Genomic DNA, 13,172 nt, shown 5'->3' on the forward strand with positions numbered 1-13,172 from the left:
ATTGGTCCTAGAAGAAGAAGATTGTGAATAGGAATTTTCACCTTGAGTCTTTGGAACAAATCCGGGTGGGGGACCTCTTTGAGAATTATTTTGAAAATTGCTCCTACCTTGATTGTTCCAATTACCCCTATTTTGATTTTGACCATAATCTTGATTATGGTTTCCACTACCTTGGTTATGATTTACATAACTTTTGTTTTGATTACCATAATTTTGGTTTTGATTTTGACTACTATAACCTTGATTGTTATAGTTGTCACGAGAACTTTGGTTCCCTTGGTTCCTATAACCACCACCTTGGTTATAGTTGTCAAAATTTCCTTGGTTTTGGTAATTCTTATTCCATTGACCTCTTTGATTATCAAACCTTTGCACATTATTATTTGACACATAATTCACATTCTCACTCTCACTATTATCAAAATCATCACCACATTCCGGAGAAGCATGAGGGCAATTACAAGAGTCATGATCATAAGATCCACATGCATTACAAAACAAGCAACCACTAGGCATATTATTTGAAGAGGGAGGGGGTTGAGAGTTAGAAAAGGTACCTCTCCCCTTAAATTGGGAGGCAGAATTCGAAGCTTGAGAAGAAAAGGAACCTTCCAACTTGGCCTTGATTGCGGTCATTTCTTTCCCCAAGTTTGTCATTTGTGAGGATAAGTTGTTGATCGCATTTAGATGGTCTATAGAGTACACCGAAGAGCCACTCTTGCTAGTTGAATCCCTCTCACCATCTTACCAATCTCTATAGTACTTAACCCCGTCCTCTATAATGTCCACCACTTCCTCTTCCGTCCGATTCATTATGAGACCTTCGGCACCCCCATCGAGGCATGATTTTCCTTGAGGACTTAGGCCACCATAGAAAATTTGAATGACTTGATAAGTTGGAATTCCGTGGTGGGGACATTCCCTTTGATACTCTTTATACCTCTCCCATGCTTCGTAGAGGCTTTCATTAGGTCTTTGCTTGAACCCTTGAATCAAAGCTCTAGCCTCCGCCGTTTTCTTTTGTGGGTAGAATCGGGACAAGAATTCCTTGGTGACTTCGTCCCATGTTCAAAGGGAATTTGGCTTTACCTCCTTATCCAACCACTCCAAGGCTCGGCCTATGAGAGAAAATGGAAACAACTTTAGCTGGATGAATTCTTGAGAAACTCCGTTCACTTTGATAGTGTTGCAATACTTTTCGAACTCCTTGAGATGGTTCAACGGACTCTCATTCTTAGCTCCGCTATATTGTCTCCTTTCGATCAAAGCGATCATAGACGGCCTAATTTTGAAGTAATTTGCCGGTGTTGTAGGTGGAGCAATTCCACTCTCAAACTTGTACGCACCGGGAATTCCCAATTCTTTCAAAGTAACTCTTGGTTGATCTCCCATGCCTAGTTCCTCTTCAAATCCTTCTTCGCTTGAAGAACTAAATTCAAAGGATCGACTAGAAATTCTTCTCCTTTAAAGAGTCCTTTTGATTTCCGAGTCAAAAGGCACAATGGATCGATCACGAGCTCTATGCATGCAAAACTCAATGAAAATATTAGTAGCACGGCTAAAAATGTAGCCTTAAGAAACAAAATCTTTTTGTATTTTTTTTTTCAATTAAAATGAAATAGACTCAACAACTAAAGCTAAGCACCAATTTCACTCCCCGGCAACGGCGCCATTTTGATAGAGGAATAAACTAGTCGTTAATTGCCTATCCCAAAATCAAACACTATTTATAAAATCCTAAACCAACCTAAAACAAGTATAGGTAAGCATAGGGTCGAACCCAAAGGAGTTAGTTGGTGTTATCTTTAGCCTAAATCAAGCTATTTCGGAGATTGAAGTGAGAAAATGGTTGGTGTTATGATAGCAAAATTAGACTAATCAAGTAATTCAATAAGCTAAATGCTAGGGATATTGGTTCCACATGTTAATTCAATAATCGTGCTAATCGACAATTTCTTCGTTTGATTCAAGCATTGCAAAGGACAAACAATAGTAGCAATCAAGAGAGTTCAATAGCTATTTCCTAGAGGCCAAACTAGGGGTCACTATGAATGGCTAATCAAGGAAATTCACAATCAAACTCAATCAATTAAAGCAATTCTCAAATTGATGGGTCATGTCATTAAGAAATGCAATGCAATCTATATTAATCTTATAGGTTAATCATTCCTAATCTAATTAATCACATGCAAAAATATGTCAACCAATTTAATTGCAACAATTCAATCAATCAAAGATCATCAACTAGCACAAATTATCAATCAAGCATGCTTCCCCTTCTCCCTAGCAACTAATCTACTCACTAATCATGGTGTAACTCAAGAACAAATCACTAGAATTAGCATTGATCATCATTCTAAATCAAAATCAAGAGAAAGCAATATCAACGACAATATCCAATTCAAATCCAAGCAATACAAACAATCAAGGATGAAACTAAATCAATCAAGTAAGAGATGAACTAGAAGAAGAAAATCTTACTAACATTAATGATTGAAAATGAAGAAATCCAAGCACAGTTGATCCAATGTTGAAATACAAATCCAATACCAAGAACTTCTCTCTAACTTCTCTTTCAAAAATTAAGCTAATGAAAATTATCTAAAAGTTATCTTCAAAAAGGAATTACAAGTGTATTTATAGGCAAAGAAGAAAAACGGGATTCCGGCGCCCTCTCCAATAAACCCCGCGCCCGCGGAAAAATGGGTACGAAACCCATTAAAAACTCCGCGGGCTTTCTGGGCAACATCCGCGCCCGCGGGTCTTCTAGCCCGCACCCATGGCAAAAGCACCCGCGCCCGCGGCAAAAGCGCGGCGAATCCCCTGCTCCAAAAGGATGATCAGAGGGCCGCGGTCTCTCTGGTACGAGCGGGCTCTCTAAACTACCCGCGCCCGCGGCCAGACCGCGGAGAGTTCCTGGTCAAAATCTGCCAATTTTGTGCATATGAGCCCGCGCCCGCGATCTTCAGTACCCGCGCCCGCGGCAGACTGGCAGGGCTTAATGCCCTCTCCATGCCCTCTCTGAGCCCTCTCCAAGCCGATTATTTCCTCCTTGCTAAGTCAATATAGCCCATCTTGATTCCTTTGCAAAGACAAATCCTAGATACCTACAAGAACAAACAACGAAAAGGAATAAAAGGGAAAAAGAACCAAATAAAAGGAAAACACGAAGATAACACGAAAAACACAAGGAAAGAAAGAAAGAAAGGAATTAAAGGAAAAAGGACCGAAAATAAGATAACAAAGCATAAAAAGGAAGATGAAATCATCCTAAAAGGCTACCCTATGAGTTCCATAAATGACACTCATCACGACCGCATAAAAAACGGTCGCAAATTTCATAATTTGCGACCGTTTTCCAGACGGTCGTAGAAAAACGTTCGTAATATAACAATCAATCATAATGGATTTAGGACTCAAAACAACCTTTTAAATCATTCTAGAAGCTTGTAATAAATCCTAATGAATAATTTAGGAATGAGGTTAAGGTTAATGGACCATCCACATGATCATTAGGTCCGTAGGCAAGACTCGATCCGCGCCCGGTTTAGAATTTTGGTTATAATTTTGTCGTTATAACTCGGAGTTGGGATTATAATATATCGTTGAAAAGCTCTTTTCAAACCTCACCCAACTACACAATTATTGGACCCAGATTATGGACCAAATCAACTAGTTTGGACAATTTTATAAAAATAACACAAAATAAATGATTTTAAGAACACGAAATTAATTATTTTGTTTTAAAAACATTTAAAGAAAGGTTAGAAAAGGGAAAATTAACAACACTCTTAAACTCTTCAACTAAATTAATAATCAAAGACGTGAAAAAGAACTCATCACTAGTTTTGGTTTTTGGGGAGACACAATCAGGTGTCTACAGTTTTACTACTATAATAAAATACTGAAAAAGGAAAGATAACGCAGCGGTAATATGAGCTGCGGAAAGCACGAACTAAACACCTACAAATGAAATAGTCATCATCACAACTCCAAATCAACCGCCCTCATCAACCATAACTTGAAAAAGGCGAAGAGAAACAGCAAAAAAAAAAAGAGAAAAGATAATAGGCCTTGTCAGCGACAGCTAAGAGAAGAAACGCCGGTCGCCAAGGAAAAAACGGGGAAGGGAGAAGGCGGTAGAGAGTAAGACGGGAAGGGTTTCTAGAGAGAGAGTCGCTAAGGCTTGTTAGCTTTCTAATTTTAACTTGAGCTCTATTGTTCTCTTTGTTAGGCTACTATAGTTTATTTGTGATAATGTCAAGCACTATCTATCTTTCTAACCATCCGGTTCAACACAACCGCACCAAACATTTGGAGATGGATATTAATTTTATTTGTTCAAGAAAAGGTTGTTTTGGGTCATAATCAAGTTCTACATGTTCCTAGCTACTAGATATCCGTTTGCAGACATTTTCACAAATGGCCTTCCACGAGAATTTTTTCTAGATTTGTGATCCACTCTTAGCGTACAACCTCTTCTCGTTATGATTGCGGGGGGGGGGGTGATATATATTATATATGATAATGTTATTTTAGAAGAATACTACAAGAGGGGGGGTGAATTGTAGTTTGTGAGAATTTAGCTAACTTTTTGCGGAATTGATATAACTAAACTACAAGAACTCAAAGTAAACACAGAGATATTTTACGTGGAAAACCTCTTGGCCCTAACAAGAGGAAAAACAACGACCACTTGGGATTTTAGGAAAGACTCTTCACTATAACAGGGCAAACAACCTATTACAAACTAAAGAATCAATCTTCAAGTTCCTCTATGAACTTGAAGTTCCCAGCAGCAAGTCCCTCTACTTGCCACTCTTCTCTTCTCTATTCTCTTCTCTCTCTTTCTCTACTTAATTCTCTTAGAGTTCACTTAAACTCCCAATTCCCAAAATACAACTCGAATACAAAACTCTAGTGAAAGTAATTAAGAAAAACACTTAAATGGAATACGATTCTTGACTCTTTTAATAACAAGAAAGAAAGATAAAAGTATTTGAGCAAGGTGAATTTATCCAGAAAATAACTTCGATATTTATAAGAAAACATTGCTTGGTGAAAACGCCACACCTCCCACTACTTACGCTACCACTGCTGCATATCAACGCCACTACTCTCCATCACTTCCAAATATGTCAATCATGTCCTAAAAACTAGGACACGTTGAGCCTCAAGGAAGCAGTGTATTCGTAAGTGGTGAAGGCTGAATCAACAGTCAGTTGCGCATAGGAAGTTAGTTTTTTCAAAGATATTTTTCTGAAAATAAAAATATCAACTTTAAAAGATAAAATCAGAAAAGATATTTTTCCAAACAAACTATCCTATTCTTTAGCAAGCCAATGATACTTATCTTTTTAAACGCATTCCACTAAACATTAATCCCTAATTAATTTTCACTTACATAAAACCTAAAATAGAAAATATTTCAGACTTTATTTTCTCTAAGAAGTCTCTGCTCCGAGTTTTCTTTCCTTAGCTTCTGCTCCGAAGCTTTAGTTCCTTCATAAGAACTCTGCAACTGATCTCTTTTATCTTTAGCTCCTCGTGTTCCTTTGCCTTGAGTGTTTCCTGCAACTTATAAATAAACCACAAGACTCATAGAAATCATTAGTCCACTTATTTGACTTGTGTTATCATCAAAATATCAAGGGCAACAATATTCCCCCTTTTTGATGATGACAAACAAGGCAAAACATGTTAGAGCAAAAATAAGTTAAGAGATCAATAAACCACTGTAAAACAAAATTAAAACATGAAAAGAATTTTACAGAACTAGTTTTATACCTGACAATCAGAGAGACACCAGACTTTGAAGTGGAGATTGATGATAAGTGTACAAGTAGTTTGCCTGTATACTTTCCCCCTTTTGGCATTATAAAAAACACAATGTATATAGCAAATTATCTCAAGAACAACACCATAATCATGGTTGAATGAGAAGGCATCGAGCATAAAAACAATCCAAGCAGAAAATATGCACAAGAAAATAATAAAACATCCATCCAAAACCAATGTTAAACATCGGCCAAAAGTGCATCAAATCCACAAGAAAAAAACAGATAATCCCTGTCTTAGTAACAGACCCAAAAGAAAATATTGTTCAGTAATATCAAAAGAAAAGCAAAAGCAACATCATCATAGGCTGAAGGAACGGGAACAGGATCAGATTTCTTCTGCAGTGAGGTCATCAAGCTTGGCTGCAATCTTCTCCACCACCTGCTTGATTGCTTCATCCCTCGCCTGAGCAACCTGGAGAAGTAATTACTTTGCATCAGTAGCACAGCTTGATACAGCTCTCTCTAGAGCATTCACTCTGCCTGTATTGCTCTTAAGTTCTGAGATGACCTCTTTGAGCATGTTTTTCAATTCCTGCAGCTCAATTGAAACTGCGTCATTGAGCATAGCTGGAGAACTGATCTCTTCAAACCTTGTTTCCTTTGGTGCAGGCTTAGGAGATTCTAGAGGAGTAGGAACCAGAGCTTCCTTCATATTGTCCTGTTCCCCAAGATCAATGAGAACAGGCTCAAGTTCTTTTTCTTTCTTCTTTGACAACCATAGGCTCTTCCTCTTCCTTCCCCCTGTCTCCAATACATCCTCTTCTTGAACTTCAACCTCTAACCCTTTCTCCCTCTCTCTCTTTTTCTCTTTTGGTTTTCCCCCTTCAACAACTTTTGCTCCAGATACTTCCCCCTCAACTTTTGTTTCCTCTTCTCCTTCTGAGACAGCAGGCATTACCTCCAAAACACCAGAAACTACATGCAATCCTCTGTTTTCAAAGAAAGTTCTTTGAACATATTCATTGTTCTTTAGGAGCAAGGGTTCACATGCAAATAGGTTAATGTCAAAGCTTTCAAAGACTGTAGTTAGAAGGTTACCATAGCCTATTTTCCAATTGCGGGGTACACAATGGTCAAGATGTTGGATCATAACGGATGGGAAGTTGATGGGTATTTTATGTTCAAGACAATACATGAATATACAGTCAAGTTTGTTGGCTGAATCTCTTTTCTGGGTTCTGGGAACAATGTCATTGTGGACAATTTCAAAGAGCAATTGATGGAGAGGGGTAAAGTTGTTAAGATTGACATATGTGGCTTTAGGGTTTCCTTGGTAGTGTTCTACGATTGACTCAATTGAGGTGTTAGGAAGAGGTTTTTGTACAGTTCCTTTAAAATACAGTTCATAACCAGCATTAGGAATATCAAATAATTCCCCCAAATACTCAGCATCAAAATCAACAGATTTCCCTAAAACTACGCATGCAATTTTCCCTTTCTCACAAGAAAAGGAAGTATGAAAATCTCTCAAAGCATCAGCAAATAACGGCTTATTAAAGCATTCACTCAACAGATAAGTCCAATTTTAAAATTCAATCAACTCAAGAAATTCATTGAACTTACTAGCTTTACACCATGGAAGATTTAAACTCAGACCAGACACAAAATGCCTTGCATTATCCTCAAGATGCTTCATCGCTGCTGTCTTGTGCTTGAAAGAAACCCCCATTTCCTTGATCTTTTCTTCTTTGGGCTGTTCTGGTTCCTCTTCCATTTTGGTAGCGTTTGGAGATTGAAGATACTCAAAAAGGAGTTGTTTGAGAGTTTATGAGGTTTCATCGGTGGTGGTCTCTTGGATTTTCACAGCAGAGGATTGTTCTGGGGATAGGGTTTGGCCTTTTGGTGAGATGTCCATGGGTGAGTATGAGTGAGGTTCTTTGTAAGGGAGAGGTATAATTGATTTAAGTGGTGTGAAAATTCTGGAATTACCCATCGCTTTTTATACTGGAGTAAATGTGAGGTGTCGCTTCAGGGTAGAGGTTAGGTGAGGTGAATTATGATGATGCGTCACTTGCATTTATAGCTTTGAGAAAGTAAAAAGATAATTCTAGAGAGTGAAATGTATTTTGCATGTAAAGGGATTATTTCAACAAGGGAGGATGAATATTGAATTTATTCATCAGATAAACTGTGTTTGATATGATAAAAATTAAAAAATAAAGAAAGGTATCAAAATGATTTATTTAGTTGAAAAGATAGACTTGTGAATTTACAAATTAATGCACAGAACAAGTCAACATAGCTCATGCCATTAGTCAAGGATTTCAAGAATTATCATTTCTTTTATGCACCAGATTGGACATATAAGTTTAAAGCTCTTTCCCAAATCTATGTAATTAAACATATCATATTTGTGTGAGATAAAATGTACATTAGTTTAGAGATTTTACCTGAGGGAACATCAAGGCTTTTCCTTAACACAACTTAATCATTCCAAGCTCCATCCTCATCATCTCATGTCTTTCTCTGTTTAAAGGCTTAGTCAAAATATCAACAATTTGATTAGTTGTTTCACAGAATTCTAATTTAATTAAGCCTTTCTCAGCATTATCCTTTAAGAAATGATGTCTAATATGAGTATGCTTAACACGAGAGTGATGCACTGGATCTTTAGAGATACAGATGGCACTTGTGTTATCACAGAAAATGGGAATACACTCAAATTTCATACCAAAGTCTCTGAGTTGTTGTTTTATCCACAACACTTGAGAGCAGCAGGCATCAGCAACTACATATTCTGCTTCAGCAGTAGATAAAGCTACAGTGTTCTGTTTCTTAGAACCCCATGAGACTAAGCATGGCCCTAGGAACTGGACCATACCTGATGTATTTTTTTTATTGACTAGATCTCCTGCATAGTCTGCATCTGCATAACCTTTTAGTTCAAAATAATCACTTCTAGGATAGAAGATACATAACTCATCAATTCCTTTCAAGTATCTAAGTATTCTCTTTACAGCAGTTAGGTGAGATTCCTTCGGATTCGACTGAAACTTGGCACATAATCTAACACTGAATGCAATGTGTAGACACCCATTTGTGTCTCCCCAAAACAAAACCCAGTGATGAGTACCTTTCACGTTGAATCATAATCGAATGAAACGAAAGTGTGGAAAGGTCTAGTGTTGCGGAAAGTTTTATTTTTTTTCTTTTCTCTTCTCCCTGTTTTTGAAAACTTTATTTTTAAGAAAACAGCCAATTAAGTTTGGTTGGTCCATAATATGGGTCCAATAGTGGTGTAGTTGGATGGGGCTTGCAAAGACCTTTCCAACGATATATTATAAGCCCAATTCCGATGAACATTGAGGAATTTATGGCCAATTTACTAAACTGGGCCCGGTTTGAGTTTTAAGTACGGCCCAATGATCTAGGGGAGGGCCTAATATGATTTATCATTCCTAATGTAATTAGGAATGGTTTTGATCTTCTAGAACATTCTAGAAGGTTTTATCATTTTTAATTCAATTAAGATTCTTTAGAGTTTTAATTAGATCAAATAGCATTTTCGACCGAAATTATATTATTTTATCTTCCAGTACGGTAAAATTATCAGATTTTCGAAAACGCGTTAAAATCCGGTTTGGCGTCCAACCCCAGGCCTTGGCGCCTGGAATCAAGATTAGCGCCAGACGCCAGAATTGGCGCCTGGCGCTAGCCACAGTTCCTGGCGCCAATGAGCCAGGTCTGGCGCCAAGGTGGATTTGTGGTCTTCATACTCTGTTTTGATAAATTATCTTTTTTGGATGATTTTCTCTATAAATATCGTATCAAAAACTCCGTTTTGATTGACGAATTCTCCTTATTCTTAAGTCTTCATCAACTATCTTCATCATCTACATCTATCATTCACCAATTCTCTCTATTCTTAAGTCTTCATCAACTCTCAATCATTCATCAAATTCTTTGAATTCATTCATCTCTTCATTCATTCTTTCTTTTCTAAACTTTGGTTTTCATACAAAATTCCACATTCATTAGATCTAGAAACACCTAGCCATATTCGAAGTTGCCTTCGCCCTAGACGTGAAAGGTTTTAATTTCTGAGGGTTTGGTCCCAAATCTCTATTTCAATTATTTAATTTAATTGTTTTGTTTATTATTTTCCTTGAAGTTACTAACGTGTGTATTTTGTTATTAGAAAGAGGTACGAGGCATCCAAGTAAGTACTTTAATTGATCTTATTGATATTATGATGTAGAAATCATGTTTATATCGTTATTATGATATTCCTAGTATCATGTCTAGGGTAACTTTAATATTAAATATGATTCCTGCGATGCTTCCTATTCTCTTCCTAATATTTATTCATGTTAGTATCATGTTAGGGTTAAAGATTTGATTTTTATTGCTTAGTGACATGCTAGGGTTTGTTATTAATCTTGTTATTATCATGCCTAGGATCTTGCTATTTTTTATGCTTTAATATTAACATGAACATGATTATGATTATAATTGTTATTATTATTATTATTATTATTATTATTATTATTATTATTATTATTATTATTATTATTATTATTATTATTATAATTATTCATGATATTGATTATTTATTATGTTGCTTGATATTTATTTATTGCTTGATCACCTTTATTGCATGTTCAAGGGAATTGGTATTTGCAATCACGCTTAATAAGATAATTAATAATCTTGTTTAGGGTTTATTGGGATTATAATTTCAAGTGATCGCCAATAATAGATTTGTTTGTGCATTAATGTTCAACCAACATAGATTAAACAGGTTTAGGGTTAACCTATTGATTGCATGTTAATCAGAAAGCGGACATGAATACGAGCAGAATAAAGTAGAGGCCTATTATTAGGGCAGTTTCAATCTCTTTTAGGTTGGATTTGTACCATCATCCCCGAACCCTTATTTGGTTCATGACCTTATGGAGTTGACGATCTCTTGGATCGTTAAGGGGTGTAACCTTCACCTCGTGAACGGTTTACAAGTTCCTTAAAAACTTGTTGGCGACTCTTTTGCTCTATCTTCTTCCCTTTTGGACGCCACCGTACTTTAGTGTATGATCACAGTGGGGTTCAAGCTAGTGGGATTTTTAAGGCTTGAAATTATTCCCTACACAATGTCAGGTCTACTAGCTGTTAAGTATAATAAGGAACCTATCATACCTCTGTACATCTTTTGATCCACACTAGTTCCTGTTGGATCATCATCCAGTCTTGTGCCTGTTCCTATGGGTGTGAGATTTGTTTTTGCTTGATCAAGGTTGTACTTTTTCAGTAGTTCCTTGATATACTTTTGTTGATGAATTGAGATTCCTTTCTCTGTCTGCTTGATTTGTAGACCAAGGAAGAAGTTCAATTCTCCCATCATGCCCATTTCAAATTCACCACTCATGAGATCAAAGAAGTAATTGCGTAAGACATCGTTAGTTGCACCAAAGATAATATCATCCACATAGATTTGTACAACTAAAAGATTAGTTCCTTTTTATTTTAAAAAAAAAGTTTTATCAACTTTTCCTCTCTTAAAATCATTTTGCAAAAGGAACTTAGAGAGTCTTTCATACCAGGCTCTTGGGGCTTGCTTAAGACCATAAAGGGCTTTGTCTAGCTTAAACACATGATTTGGAAATTTTGGATTTTCAAAACCCGGAGGTTGTTCTACATACACATCCTCCATCAAGTACCCATTGAGAAAAGTACATTTCACATCCATTTGGTAAAGTTTAAAACCCATGTAAGAAGCAAGAGCAATAAGTATTCTAATAGCTTCTAATCTAGCTACAGGAGCAAAGGTTTCTTCGAAATCAATACCTTCATGTTGGTTCTAGCCTTTTACAACTAAACAAGCTTTGTTCCTCGCAATTGTTCCATATTCATCTAGCTTGTTCCTGAATACCCATTTGAGACCAATTATCTTCTTTTCCTTGGGTTTGACTTCAAGATGCAAGACTTTGTTTCTTTCAAACTCGTTCGGTTCCTCTTGCATGGCTACAATCCAATCAGCATCTTCTAAGGCTTCCTGATGATTTCGAAGTTCTAGTATGGAGAGAAATGCATTGAATGCGCAGAAGTTCCTCATCTGTGATCTTGTCTGAGTTCCTCTGCCTATATCACTGATTATTAGATCGATGCGATAAGATCCTTGATATTTGAAGGGCTTAGGCTGGAATTCTCTTGCCAGAATTCCAATTTGAGGTGTTTCTTGTTCTATATTTCCACCTTCTTCTTCTGCTTCATGACCCTTGAGGATTTGCTCTTCATTGATCTGCTCTTCATTTGCTTGATCTTCTTGATTGTTTTCTTGAGGATTTTCCGCAATCTCTTCATTTGGATCTCTTTGCTCTTCTTTGGTTTTCTTATGAATTTCTTCTTCTTCATCCCTGTTTCTGATCAATCCAATTTCAAAATCATTGTTATCATGTTCCTGCACATTCATAAAAGAGTTAGATTCATCAAATATGATATGAATGTTTTCTTCAACACACAAAGAGTTCTTATTGTAAACTCTATAAGCTTTGCTGTTTGAGGCATAACCAAGGAATATAGCCTCTTCACTTCTCTCATCGAACTTTCCCAAGTTCCTCTTTCCATTATTGTGAACAAAACACTTGCATCCAAAGGCTTTGAGATGAGAGATATTTGGCTTCCTCCCTTTGAACAGTTCATAGGGAGTCTTGTTAGTTATGGCTCTGATGGTTACTCTGTTAATTATGTAGCATGTTGTGTTGATAGCTTCAGCCCAGAAGTTCCTTGGCAGTGAGCTTGCTATCAACATTGTTCTTGCCCATATCCTCCAGCGTTCGATTCTTCCTTTCAACCACTCCATTCTGTTGAGGAGTTCTAGGTGCAGAGAAGTTATGATTCATGCCTTGTTCCCTACAAAACTCATCAAATTTTGAATTTTCAAACTCTGTACCATGGTCAGATCTTAGATGGATTATTGAGAATCCACTTGTTTTCTGCACATGTTTGGCAAATGCTACAAATTCATCAAAGGTCCCATCTTTACTTGTTATAAAAATCACCCAAGTAAATCTAGAGTAATCATCAACTATAACTAACACATATTTCTTGCAACTTCTACTTTAGACTCTCATGGGACCACATAAATCCATGTGAATTAATTCTAATGGCTTAGTGGTACTGACTATCTTTTTGGATATAAATGATCTTCGGCCATGCTTTCCTTTTACACAGGCATCACAGATTTTATCATTCAGGAACTTGATAGAGGGTAGTCCTACAACGAATTCCTTTGACCTGATTTTATCAATTAAAGCATAGCTAGCATGTCCAAAACGTTTGTGCCAAAGTAGAGAGTCATCTTCAATAACACTCAAGCATGTAAGGCTACTCTTTGAG

At 36.8% G+C, this 13,172-nt stretch overlaps 1 non-coding gene across 1 annotated transcript; it reads left to right on the forward strand.

Moving 5' to 3' along the window:
• Positions 1-901: 901 nt before the first annotated feature.
• LOC145565952 (small nucleolar RNA R71) lies at positions 902-1,007 on the forward strand. Its single transcript, XR_014095305.1, has one exon. It is a non-coding gene; the product is annotated as a small nucleolar RNA R71 (small nucleolar RNA).
• Positions 1,008-13,172: the final 12,165 nt, after the last annotated feature.

The sequence above is a fragment of the Chenopodium album genome, chromosome 1 (assembly GCF_948465745.1).
Source record: "Chenopodium album chromosome 1, dcCheAlbu1.1, whole genome shotgun sequence".
NCBI classification, from domain to species: domain Eukaryota; kingdom Viridiplantae; phylum Streptophyta; class Magnoliopsida; order Caryophyllales; family Amaranthaceae; genus Chenopodium; species Chenopodium album.